The sequence below is a fragment of the Pinus tabuliformis genome, chromosome 8 (genome assembly GCF_031772625.1).
Source record: "Pinus tabuliformis cultivar Carrire ecotype Pingquan chromosome 8, CPIR1, whole genome shotgun sequence".
NCBI lineage: Eukaryota > Viridiplantae > Streptophyta > Pinopsida > Pinales > Pinaceae > Pinus > Pinus tabuliformis.
The window spans coordinates 1,194,831,874-1,194,846,876 of NC_142294.1; positions in this window are offsets into that span (position 1 = coordinate 1,194,831,874).

The following is a 15,003-nucleotide window of genomic DNA, read 5'->3' on the forward strand; positions in this document are numbered from 1 at the left end:
TGAAACCAACCAATAGAGGAGCTACTTCGACACTGTAATGAATCCCAATCTGAACTGTAACTCGAACATAACGAAGTATTCTTTTAGCTGCTTTCCAATGACTTTCATGTGGGTTTTGCATAAACCGAGCAACAAGGCCAACGACAAAGGAAAGGTCAGGACGAGTATGGGTTAGATACAAAAGTTTTCCTACAAGTTGACGGTATAAGGTAGCATCAACTTCAGGAGAAGTATAAGTGACTGAAAGTTTGACTCCATACTGAAAGGGAGAAGGGGCTGGCTTACAGTCTTCCATGTGAAAATGGCGTAGAATATCACATGCATACTTGGACTGAGAAAGGGAAATACCTTCCTTGGATTGCAAGACTTGAAGACCGAGAAAATAGTGTAAGTTTCCTAAGTCTGTCATTTCAAACTTCCTTTTAAGGCTAGACTTCACATGGTTTATAAAGTTGGGATCACTACCAGTCATGATAAGATCATCAACGTAAAGAACAAGAATGATAAGAGACTTGCCCACTTTCTTGGTGTAGACAGTATTGTCAGAATGACACCTAGAGAAGCCTGATTCTAAAAGAAAGTTATCCATTTTGGCATACCAAGCTTGAGGAGCTTGCTTGAGACCATAAATGGATTTCTTAAGCCGACATACAAGGTTGGAGTCTGTTTGTATAAAGCCAATAGCTTGTTCCATATAGATTTCTTCATGCAAGTCCCCATGCAAGAAGGCGGATTTAACATCCATCTGATGGACTTCCCATTTGAAAGAAGCAGCAAGGGAAAGAACAAGGCGGATAGAGTTCCTTTTGGCAACAGGGGAGAAGGTTTTAGTGTAGTCAATGCCTTCAACTTGTGAAAAACCCTTAGCAACAAGACGAGCTTTATGTTTATCAAATTTCCCATCTGGTCCATATTTGGTTTTGTAAACCCATTTTCATCTAACAAGTTTTCGTCCCTTTGGTAGAGGAACAAGATCCCATGTATCATTTGCCAATAATGAATGATATTCTTCATTCATAGCTGCTTCCCAATCTGGATGGCCTGAAGCTTCTGCAAAGGTGTCAGGATCATAATTCACTGAAGCTTGAGCCAGTAAAGAAGAGGCTCTATCGAACTGAGAACGTGTATGTCGCTGATCTGTAGGATCACCGGCAAGATCACCTGCTGCATCCCGAGTAGCACGGACCCATTTTGGAAGCTAAGGAGCTGAAGGAGGATCCTTGTAAGAGCCCTTTCCTAAGGTCTGCTAATGGATCTAATTTTACTGAATTAAATAAGACAAGAGGTGATAACTTACTTACTTACGGGGCTTTTAAACAAACAAAATTTTGTCATTTACATTATAATCAACATAAATTATGGTGTGCATTCCATTGATATCAACTTAACAAGAGTAGTCCATGGAAAAATACCTGTTCCGGCGGTTGATGACGATACCTTTGTCTGATAGCTCCAGCTGACGCTCCTTCTCACCGACCCAACCGGATTTACCTCCCAGCCAACTAGGAAATAAATTCCTAGCCCAGGAAACCTCCACAGGTTCCCTAGCCCTCCGTGCCCAAGTCCAACCAGATATAGTGTGTCCTCAAGAAGAATGTGCAAAACTAGAAAATGATACTTTCCTCCTCTCAAACCCAAGAAACCTCCACAGGTTTCCAAGGTCTCCCAAAAATCATAACAAGGCCAAACAATCACAACCAACCCCCACAATCCTAAGCAAAACTCCAACTCCCCCTCTTCTTCCTTCCCCCTTCCCTTTTATACCCTCTTTCCTCAACCACCTCTCATTAATGTCTTTAACTCTCACCCATCCTTGGTTGACTTCTCTTCCAAGCTAGAGTACATTTGGAATTGTGATATGAATTTAAAATTGAGAATTTAATGGGGAGGTAAATTTGGGAATGTGAAGTGGTTAACTTCTCTTCCAAGCTAGAGTACATTTGGAATTGTGATATGAATTTAAAATTGAGAATTTAATGGGGAAGTAAATTTGGGAATGTGAAGTGGTTAACTTCTCTTCCAAGCTAGAGTACATTTGGAATTGTGATATGAATAAATATATATTGATGATAAGATGGAGAGGACTTTGTCTTCTCCTTATTAAATGTGAGGGTACATTGGGGTGTGTGAATGAATAAATATATTTTGAATTAATGGAAGGAGACCTTATCCTACACAATATTCAATTTGAGAAGGTAAGTGGGGAATTTGAATAATGGAAATCATAAATTTATTTTAGACCAATTTCCTCAATATTTTCAGATAATGTAAATATTAACACAATTTGTAGGATAAGATTTAAGTGGGGCATTACATACACCCCTCCTTCAGAAAAATTCGTCCCGAAGTTAGAATGAAAAGATACAAGGAGTTTGTAAGCATAGCAAACCAGAAAGAGTTATAGCATTAAAATTCGATGAGTCAGATAATGGCATTACTTCCCATCAAGAGTCTCCATCTGACCTATAGCTTCCTATCCACCCTGGCCTACTTCCGTTCCCACCCTATCCGTCCTCTGCTGCCTTATCAGTGGCAAAGGCCCTACTGACCACTGATAAAACCGACATGGTGGGAGCGTCGAATGCCTCGACCAACTTTCCCCAGCAGGAATCTGGCAATCGTCATCACACGTCTAGGGGGAGCGTTCAGCTGTCCTCCCCACGATTCCAGGTTTCGGAGGATACACGGTGGGAAACACCTCCACCCCTCCTTCAGAGCACGGACCACACTACAGAGCTGGTTGGACTTGTCATCGAATAATCCAGTCGGGTCGTCTTGCCACCTGTCATTTGCATTTTTTTTTTGTGTCATAAGAGTGCATATCAAGTAGATACCAATGAAGTAAAATAATGTACATTATACCTTCCTCATGAGATGTCTCATCCTTCCCTCTTGGCTATCACATAGTTCTCTTCCCCTGCGGGTTAGCCTCTCATTCGTGCATTTATATACAACAAGACATATAATCATCACATTACTAAGTCTAGTATCCATGTGTCAATCTAAGAATTCTCGCTAAGTCATTCATTTAAATAAATCATATCCACTTGAGCTATATATGAACCAAAGTAATTCTGATAAGTTACCCACTAGATAGTCCATCACTAAGTGAGTCATACATGTAGTCCATACATCAACCATTTCTATCATAAATATCAAATCTATCAACTGATTCATATAAGTAGTTTTATGTGTCAACCAAATGCATCAATATTACATAATGTTCATAAATAAATAACATGGAAATAGGATCTTAACATAGGTAGCTATCTAAGTCAAAATAGGCATCACAGATGCTCAAAAAGTGAGGGGTAGTCACGATGCATAGTCTCTGCATCCTCCCAGGTAGCAGATCCTGGGCTATACTTGTCCCACTGGACCTTAACTTGGTCCACCGTGCGACGTCTGAGCTGTCGAACCCTACGGTCCAATATGCGTAATGGTTCTACCATTACGGTTCCCATGTCCGAGACCTGCAAGTCCTGCCAATCCAGTTTGTGAGATTCATCAGAAACATAATGTCGCAAAACAGATACATGAAAAACATCATGAGTTTTATGCAAATGGGGCGGCAGTACAAGACGATAGGCAACTGGTCCAATCTTCTCCTTGATCCTAAAAGGTCCTACGAATCGAGGTGACAATTTCGTCCCCTTCCCAAACCGGATGGTGCTTTTGTTGGGCCGGATACGAATAAAAACTTGGTCCCCTACCTCATAACTGCGATCAATCCTATGTGAATCAGCATAACTCTTCTGCCTATCCTGTGCTTCCTTTAACCTTTGTCGAACCTGCTTTACCTGTTCCTCCATTTCTTGGACTAATTCTGGGCCAACTATCACTCGGTCCTCCAACTTTTCCCAACTCAATGGCGTCCTGCAAGGTCTTCCATATAGAGCTTGATAAGGAGGCATCCCGATTGAACTATGATAACTGTTATTGTAGGCAAACTCTACCAATGGTAAGTGCCTTTCCCACTGAGTCTGATTATCCATGACGTACATCCTAAGCATGTCCTCCAGAACCTGATTTACTCTTTCGGTCTGCCCATCTGTTTCTGGATGATATGCAGTGCTTAGGTTTAACTGAGTTCCCAGTGCTGACTGCAAACTTGTCCAAAACCTAGATGTAAATCGAGAGTCTCTATCAGAAATGATCTTTGTGGGCAATCCGTGCAGTCGGATAACTTCATTGACAAACACTCGCACCACATCCGTAACATCGTAAGTGTCCCTTACTGGGATGAAATGGGCACTTTTGGTCAATTTATCAACTATAACCAATATGGCATTGTGCCTCTGGGAAGTGAGTGGCAAACCCACCACAAAATCCATGGAAATTACTTCCCATTTAGATGTAGGGATGTCATGAGGTTGTAGGAGTCCTGCTGGATGGCGATGATCAGCTTTCACTCGCTGACATTCAAGACATTTGGCGACAAACTGGACTATGTCATGCTTCATGCCTGCCCAAAAGAAGAGTTTCCTTGTGTCTGCGTACATCTTCTTTACCCCAGGATGTGCACAATAGAGTGCTCTGTGAGACTCTCCGAGGATGGTTTCTCTTATACCCCCTTCCTTAGGTACGTACATTCTCCCTTGGAATCTCAATAGCCCATCTGATTCAAGGACATATCCTTCAAACTTTGGTTCTATCTGCTTCCCACTTTGGATAGCTGAGATGACTTTTAAATACCAACTATCTTCAAAGAGTTTCTCCAATATCCGCTCCCTTAAATTTACCTTTAAGGCTACTAGGGAGAAAGTTCGTGGCCTCCTGCTTAGTGCATCCGCCACTACATTCTCCTTTCCCTTGATGTATGAGATTTCAAAATCATACTCACTCATGAATTCGCTCCATCGCCTTTGCCTGGCGTTCAAATCCCTTTGAGTGAAGAGATGCTTTAGGCTTTGATGATCTGTTCTTAACTCAAATCTTCTCCCAATGAGGTAGTGTCTCCACAGCTTCAAGGCTAACATCACTGCTGCCAATTCTAAGTCGTGGGTAGCATATAACTCTTCATGCTTCTTCAATTTCCTAGAAGCGTAAGCTATTACTCTGCCTTCTTGCATCAATACTGCACCCAATCCCTGCGTCGAAGCATCGGTGCAGACAGTGAAGTCTTTAGTCATGTCTGGTACTTGAAGGATCGGTGCACTAGTTAGTAACCTCTTCAGCTTTGTGAATGCAGTCTCACATTCATTTTTCCATTCATACCTAACCCCCTTTCGCTGTAATGTGGTGATGGGTTTTGCAATCCTTGAAAACCCTTCCACAAACCTGCGATAATACCCAGCTAGCCCCATAAAGCTACGTACCTCACGGGCATTTTTTGGTACTGGCCAATCCATTATGGCCTTCACCTTTTCCGGGTCAACAGAAATCCCTTCTCCCGAAATGATGTGCCCAAGGTAATGGACTTTCTTCTGAAAGAAGGAACACTTTGACAATTTCCCATACAATTGATTTTCCCATAAACAAGTCAATACTTCCCTTAGGTGCTGTTCATGCTCTTTTTCATTCTTGGAATATATAAGGATGTCATCAAGGAAGACTTGCACGAATTGGTCCAAATACTTCCTGAACACACCATTCATGAGGCTCATGAATACTGCTGGTGCATTAGTTAAACCGAATGGAACAACTACGAACTCATAGTGCCCAAATCGAGTTCGAAATGCTGTTTTTGAGATGTCTTCCTCCTTTATCCTCAATTGGTGGTATCCAGATCGTATTTCGATTTTTGAGAAGACCGCTGCCCCCTTCATTTGATCAAATAAGTCATCTATTCGAGGTATTGGGTACCTATTCTTTATCGTGGCTCTGTTTAAGTCTCTATAATCTATGCATAGGCGCAGGGAACCATCCTTCTTCTTGACAAAAATTACTGGTGCACCCCAAGGGGAAATACTAGGTCTGATCAATCCCAAGTCTAAGAGCTCCTTTAACTGCATCTGCAACTCACAAAGCTCTGGAGTTGTCATCCTATAGGGTGTCTTAGATATTGGTTCTGCACCTGGTTTCAGATCAATGGTGAAATCAATCTCTCTTACAGGAGGTAATCCAAGCAATTCCTCTGGAAAAACATCCTTGAATTCAGCCAAAACTGGGTGTTGATCCAGGGAAGGTCCTTTCTGGTCACTTACAGTCTTGACCAAATACAGTTTGCAACCTTGTCTGAGACAACGTTTTACCTTCATCATAGATATGAATCGTAGGGACACTCCCCTCTTGATTCCATAAATCTCAATTGGCCTACCTTCATCATCTAAACAGATCACCTTCTTCTTGAAATAGTCTACCAAAGCTCGATGAGCTTCAAGCCAGTCCATTCCAACAATTACATCATACGTTCCCAATTCTGTGACGTATGCCTTCAACTTAGTCATACACACCCCGAGGTTTACCTAACATTGGTCAACACTAGGCCCTACTGCTTGTTTTATTCCAGAAGCCATCTCAACTTGTTTAAAGTCATCGTGCTCATAGGTTGCCAGCCCACATTTTTCTAATGCAACTGGTGAAATGAAACTATCTGTAGCACCAGAGTCAAACAAAATTTTAAATTTTACTTTGTTTATCGTACCTGAGGTTTCTACCACGGCAGACTGGTGTTCAACTTGTTGATTGTCAACTACGGCATAGATTCGGTGGTGGCTACCTGCTCCCTTTATTGGTTCTTTTCCCTCTCTTCTGCTGTTACTGGTTCGAAACTCTGGGCAGTCCCGCTGGTAATGAGGTCCTCCGCATCCCCAACAAGTGATGCGTGGTGGACCTTGAACCGAATGGTGTGGAGTTCTTTGGAAAGAGTTTCTTCCCCTGGAACCCCTACCCCCACTTGTTGTTCCTCGCCTATGACTTTGATTTGTACGCGCCCTTGAAACTGTGGGTGAAGCTGCACTAGAAACCATGGAAATTCCTACTCTTGGTGTTCTAGGTATAACCCTGTTTCCATATGGTGGTGGCCTCCGACTTTCCCCCCTTGGGAAGGTACGAGGGGCCTTACCCATAAACCCTGTTTGACGTGGAAAGATAGCTCTGCCTTCACCCTTTAAATCTAGGTGTTCTTCGACATAACGAGCCTGTTCTACAGCTTCTGCAACTGAGGATGGTTTCCACATCCGTACCATTGCCCTAATCTTAGGTCTCAATCCATACATAAAACGATCCGCTTGGCGCTGATCAGTATCCATGTAGGAAACGTACTTGACTAATTCCATAAATCGAATTTCATATTCTTCTACAGTACGACCTCCTTGTATCAGGGCATGGAAGGCTCCTACCTGTTGTTCTTCATAATATGCTGGTAGGTACTTCTTCCTAAACCTCTCCTCAAACAATTCCCAAGTAACTGTGTCTGGAGTGAGGTGCAGTTGACGCTCTAAGTTACCCCACCAATTCAGAGCACTATCTCTGAGTTGGAATATTGCTATTTTGGCTTTGGAATTGGAATTGTAATCCCTTAGTGCGAAACACCTTCCCATCCCCTCTAACCAGGCTTCTGCACGCTCACTGGCACGACCTCCTGCAAATTCTGGGAGTTTAATCTTCTGGAGCTCTCTAGTAATGTCCTCAACTGGAGGTCTTCTATCATAGTCTCTAGATCCCTCGGGGTTCCCTAACCCTGATGAAGGGTGTTCCCCTTCCATTTCATTTGTTTGGCGTCCTCTTAAGGTTTCATTAATTGCTTCCAAGGAACGCAGGATGAGAGTCAATTCTGGTGAAGGTAATGGGTTATTTGAAGGAGGTCCTTGTGAAGACTCCCCAGGCCCTTGGTTCCTTCGCGTCCTCACCATTTTGATTTGTTCAAAATCTGTTCAATATCTAAGACTTATTAATCCATCCTAGGACTTGTCTCTCTTAGCTGAATCACATACTGGCTTTCAAAAAATAATACTCATATAAAATGAAATTTTGAACCATTCTTGTGTATTCACCAATAACCCATTAATCCTATTTACATATAAGCAAAAACTCTCCACAATATTTCCTTCTTAGACATAGATGTATCAAAACCATTTGAGGCACAATGAACATAATATTCGCTTTTGAAGCTAAGTAGGGAAACCAACTCCAATAGTTGTTTGAGATTTTAATTGGACAATCTTTTGATTTTAGTTCTTTGGCTCTTTGAGCATACACTCCCCCCCTTTTTAGATATATATAAAATAATATCAAATATCATTAATATTTTCCATTCAGATGTGAACATATAATGATACTAAATTGTTTGAGATAACTAAATAAAATATATTTCTTCCCTAATATTCATAATATCCTTTAACTGTATAGTATTACATCTAACTAATAATTAACGTTAAATTTCCTTTCTTTACTGCATATTTAATAATTCTACCCTATATCTAATTTGGCTTATAGGAAGCTACCTCATCGGTTAGAGTTGGCAAGGAATTTTTAGTGTACTTTAGAAATGATTTTAGAATTATTTTGTTTTTATTTTACTATGAGTGGGCATTTGATTATATTAAATGTAATAATGCAGAATACATTAACGCATTATATTAAATGTAATAAATATTTAATATATTTGATTATATTAAATGTAATAATGCAGAATACATTAACGATTAGGTGATGCAATGGCAATTTGATCTATACAATCAATGGAGTTGTATTTCTTAAATATACATAAATGACTATAAGTTATTTAGTTTATTACTTGCTGAACTGTTGACAGACTGTTTTTGGACTGTTAGTGAGATATGTTTGGACCTGTTGGTTGACATAATGAGGACTGTAAGGTGATGTTTTTCGGGACTGTATTTATATCTGATTTGTTGGGAAGGGTAATTCCAGTGGGATTGCTCAGTTTTTTTTTTGAATCTAGAGACCCAGATGAAGTCTTCTAAGACATGTTTCTTACGCATATGAGGAATGTAATTTTGTTATAATTAATGAAATTACTTTCTGAGGAAAAATTTATATTAGTTTGTTGATATAATATATTAGATAGGTAACACCTCAGGTCGCAAAGGGGACACAGGTATGGATCTGGAGTATCTGGGCCTTACTAATGTGGCTTTTTAATTTTCGGATCATACATTCATGATTTAATTGCAACACTTACAAGAAGCATATAGAAACAAATTATCTGTAATACTTTTACCAAGATAGCAATCACTTTGAGAATCTAATGATGGTCATGTGAAGTTTCTCGATTCGTAGAGCAACTTCACTTTAGCACACTAGACTGTTCAACTCAAACTTTTCTGAAAAAAAACAGAGAAATAGATGCCAACTTGCCAAGAAATTTGTTCAATAATATGGAACAGACCATTATCAGGAATACCTTCCACCCTAAAATAAAAATATCAATATCATCATATGGTCAACATTTAATGTTCAAAGCAATTATTATTGTTTTATTAGAGGCTGAGTATCTGTTTGAAAAAATACACTTTCTGAACATGTTAAATGATTATTTGTATTGTCTTCTTACAGATATTTAGATTAGTGATTTCTTAGCTAAAAATTGTAAACTTGTGCTACAGGTGACAATCCTCAGCTTGTCAAAACAAGATTGAGGCACTGGGCTCAGGTTGTTGCTTGCTCAGTCCGGCAATGTTGTTAAGATTTACTCGCATGAATTTATTGATCTACTGTGCGTTTACCTTTCACAAGTGAGAAATGTTCTTGGTTTTGCCATGATGCCTCTGGTGCAGTTATTGGGTCCAATTTATTGTTTGAAGCCGTAATTTTTGTAGTCATTTTGCTTTCTATTGGTACATGAATAACCCCAGGGTCGTGATTTGCTTGCCAAATTTTTCATACAGGGTATATAATTTGACACATTTTCTCCTTGTTATCCACATTGGAGAGCAGTTCAACATGTTAATGACAATGAAATTGCATCTTTGAGCTTGGGTGTGTGTGTACATGCATGTCCATGTACGAGAAATTTTTGCAACACAAAATATAACTAGTATGTCAATCTCCACCTACAACTATTTACCCTAAGAAACATTATCTCCATTATTTTATTCTAGAGGACTCAATACTAGTTAGATTCACATCTTCCACATTCCAATTTTAACAGATAATGCTCAAAATTGTAGTTGGCAAGGTCCCGGCTGATATATATTCTGCAAATCAGACAATGAAACAGTTGATCGTCTTTTTGTCCGATGCCCCATTTCAAAGTGTGGAAAGAAGTTCTTCAGGGTGCAAATCAATTGAATGTAAATCAGTTGGATAAAGCCACCTTGCTGAATGATTTTCAGAGTTGGTATAATGTCAGGTCTCTGCTCAGTTACTTTGTGCTCTGGGGCCTATGGCTGTCTAGAAACAAGATGATATTTGAAGGAAAGGAATTCCAATCTGGGCAGGTGGCACATATGATCAGAGTCTCCTACAATGGAAGTTGGAAATTGTATCTTGAAGAAGATGCTAGGATCGCAAAAGGCACTGCTATTAGTGTGGAAATAGTTTGGGAATTTTTTTTGAACGGTGCAAGCAAAGGATCCCTAGATAATTGACGTGCATGTGCTCTCCTTTATTTAATTCAAGTCATATGTTCTGTTTTAAATATGGTGCTGAATCTGCTGATACTGACTCCACTAACAGAGCAGAATATTTTTCCCTCTCGATTCTATTAATGGCATCTGTCCAGATGGTTTAACTTATAAAGCTCTTGTACAGGCTTTTTGGAGAGAAGGTAAGATACATAAAGCTCTATGCACAGTTGGAGAAATGGAAGGCGAGGGATAGTTGAAGCAGCAAGCCTGTACTACAAAATTGCACGTTGCCTTTGTAGCGTGGGGAGATGCAAAGAAGCACTGTTGCAGGTCTGAGTGCATATGTTCTTCATCTCAACTCCCTGTTTTTTTTTTATATAGAGGATTAAGATCTGCAAATGAAGCCTTCAGATATTGCAGATTGCAGATGATTGGGTGGACTCTTCTACTTATGCAAGGAGGCTATTTCAGAGACCAGCAGCAATGTTTGATGAATGCATGGATTTAAGCCAGAAGGTAGTTGATGAAATGGAATTAGTTCTAAAAATCGCATTTTTCTGAACAAGTGCATCACCTTTTGAAAGGCCAACAATGCAAGAGGTGGTGTCAATGCTAATTGAAGCGAGAGAAAATTTAGTGATTATAGTGTCATCACCAACATCAGTCACAACTTTACATATGACCTAAGGTATGCTGGAAGGCGTGCATCGAAAGTTTTTTGTTTTGTTTTTTTTTTTTTTTTTTTTTTTTTTTTTTTAAGAGGGTTTATCAAATTATTGATTTCAGTCGGGAAGCTCTCGCATCACGGCAGATTTTTATAATTCTGTGAGTTGGAAGCTTTTAAAAAGGTTTTCGGTGCCAAATTTGAGCTTGTAAGTTGAATTGATCGTATGACAGTGTTGTGCAGTTGCGGGAGGATTATTATCCAGCCCATGAAGATGATACAAGCACTGAGATGCGTACTGATTCATGCAGGCGTTTCGAGGAAGCTCTAGCTAGTCTGGATAACTTGTTTTGGACTGGAAAAACATACTCACAAATGCACATTTTAGATTGTATTCATGCCTTAGAGATTCTTGTGATCTCTTTGCCTCTTTTGGAGAGGATTCAACATTCCAGGCAGTGTAATGACCTGTTGTAGAAGCAGAAATGTTTCTTTATCGAGTATATTGATGTATGTTGCGCAGTTTATTCAATGATGCATTATACATGACAGAGACCATTAATTGATTACTCATTTGAGTCAAGAGAGGTTGAAAATATTAAGTTGCACCTATGCTATGATGTGCAGATTAAATATTTAGATAATGCATGCCTCTACTAAACCTAATTTCTCAAGGGGAGATTGGAAAATGAAGAACAACATCAGTGATGGACACACATATCATATGATATTATGAACAGACATTGGCTCCTTAATCTAAATTTTAAGTGGAAACCTGAAACCTGAATTTTAAGTTTGTTTTTCCAGAATCTCAGTATCAAGGTACTGAGTTGGATTCTTTAATGAAAGAGAAGCTGAATAATGTTGAAAAGTGATTCTCATTCATATCAACCCAAGCAGCAGCCAGAAGGAGCCCTGCTCTCAAGGGAAAAATTTCATGAAACACGCTATCACCGCCAGACTAGTCTACTCGTTTGTCCTAAAGGTATATCACCGCAGGTTTCGAAGGACAAATGTTATACCACTATAAACGTTTAATTCCAGACATGCTTCAGACGCATGCCCTGTGCTTCCTATGCATGCATCAGCCTACTGGCTTTCAACCATGGAAGCTATATTTCAAAATTCACATTGAAATAAGGTAGGAATGCAGTTTAAACCACATCTCTCTGTCCTGTGATCCTAAGGTATTTACAGATTGTCCCTGCGGCCTTAGTCTAATCATTAAGAGTAATTTGGTGACAAACATGTGAAACATACGCAGCCCCTTGATTTATCTATCCTGCGGCCTTGGTCTTGTTCTAAAATACTCCTGTGGTCTTGTTTTACTAAACCTGGGCATGATTTCTGAATCACCTTAAAGTAAATCACATGATTGATGTTTATACTTCAGCAACCTTGATCTACTCCTAAGGCATCCTTATATATGCGGTCTCATTTTGGACAATTTTACATGAAAATCCACAGGAACAAAATCACATGCTCCTAAAACCATGAGCTCAAAAACTACCCGTCAAATCCACGGAGAAAATCACATGTTCCTAAAACCATGAGCTCAAAAAAACTACCGATCTTACTGGTGTTAACCTTCACCGTTCACGTAATGGCTCATTTACCCAATCAAAGTTAATCTCACAAAAACTAAAACCAGAAGCTGAAAACTAAAGCAGGAAATGATCTGTTCAATTATAAAACAATATTAAGTTAACCATTTGCGTGACAATTCTTATATAGCGAATTTGATTCTCGGCCTATTCTGAAAAGGTATCACTCCTGTAGCAATGTGTTTTCTCTTCAACAGTGAAAGGTTGCGCCTTATCTACAGCGATATGGATATGAAGTGTCTTGTATATATATTCTTGTTTTGTGTCTGCCCAAAGAAGTCGAACTGTGCAAATTCTATGCTTTCATCTTATTCTTCAGATCGGCCTATGAACAAGGAAGTTTGCACATTTACCTATTGTCTATTTACACTCTAATCATTTCAAGCGAGAGTTGATTCTTGTGATCTAGATTCAAATCTAATATATTCTTGTGGCTGATTAGAGGAAGGAGAGCCACTATTAGGCCTCAGATTTTGAACCTTGCTCTGATACCATGTGTAAGAGCCCTTTCCTAAGGTCTGCTAATGGATCTAATTTTACTGAATTAAATAAGACAAGAGGTGATAACTTACTTACTTACAGGGCTTTTAAACAAACAAAATTTTGTCATTTACATTATAATCAACATAAATTATGGTGTGCATTCCATTGATATCAACTTAACAAGAGTAGTCCATGGAAAAATACCTGTTCCGGCGGTTGATGACGATACCTTTGTCTGATAGCTCCAGCTGACGCTCCTTCTCGCCGACCCAACCGGATTTACCTCCCAGCCAACTAGGAAATAAATTCCTAGCCCAGGAAACCTCCACAGGTTCCCTAGCCCTCCGTGCCCAAGTCCAACCAGATATAGTGTGTCCTCAAGAAGAATGTGCAAAACTAGAAAATGATACTTTCCTCCTCTCAAACCCAAGAAACCTCCACAGGTTTCCAAGGTCTCCCAAAAATCATAACAAGGCCAAACAATTACAACCAACCCCCACAATCCTAAGCAAAACTCCAACTCCCCCTCTTCTTCCTTCCCCCTTCCCTTTTATACCCTCTTTCCTCAACCACCTTTCATTAATGTCTTTAACTCTCACCCATCCTTGGTTGACTTCTCTTCCAAGCTAGAGTACATTTGGAATTGTGATATGAATTTAAAATTGAGAATTTAATGGGGAAGTAAATTTGGGAATGTGAAGTGGTTAACTTCTCTTCCAAGCTAGAGTACATTTGGAATTGTGATGTGAATTTAAAATTGAGAATTTAATGGGGAAGTAAATTTGGGAATGTGAAGTGGTTAACTTCTCTTCCAAGCTAGAGTACATTTGGAATTGTGATATGAATTTAAAATTGAGAATTTAATGGGGAAGTAAATTTGGGAATGTGAAGTGGTTAACTTCTCTTCCAAGCTAGAGTACATTTGGAATTGTGATATGAATAAATATATATTGATGATAAGATGGAGAGGACTTTGTCTTCTCCTTATTAAATGTGAGGGTACATTGGGGTGTGTGAATGAATAAATATATTTTGAATTAATGGAAGGAGACCTTATCCTACACAATATTCAATTTGAGAAGGTAAGTGGGGAATTTGAATAATGGAAATCATAAATTTATTTTAGACCAATTTCCTCAATATTTTCAGATAATGTAAATATTAACACAATTTGTAGGATAAGATTTAAGTGGGGCATTACAATCCTGAGAAGGTGGGGGAGGAGTTTCATCCTCGCTTTCATCATCTGAAGAAGAAATATTTTCAAAAGTAGAAGAGATAGGGAGAGGTGGCACATCCGCCGAACTAGGCTCGCAGGCTGATATATTTTTAGCAAACTTTACATCTCTTCTAATGATAACATTTTTGGACTTAAGTGGAATAAGTCTATATCCTTTTACATCTTCAGAATATCCAAAAAAAATGCATTTTTCACTCTTAGGTTCTAAAGCTTTATGTTTCTCATCTGGAATATGGGCCCATGCTTCACTTCCAAAAACACAAAAGTGACTTACATCTGGTTTAATTGAGCTCCATGCTTCTTCTGGAGTGATATTCTTTAAAACCTTTGTAGGAGTGCGATTTATTATGTAATTTGCACAGTTAATTGCTTCTGCCCAATAATTAAGACTAAGTCCTTTAGATTGAAGCATACAATTAGCCATTTCCTTTAAGGTGCGATTCTTCCTTTCAGCTACACCATTTTGTTGTGGAGTATATGGAACAGTATGTTGCATTTGAATTCCATTCTCAGTGCAAAAGTTGATGAATGTGTTTT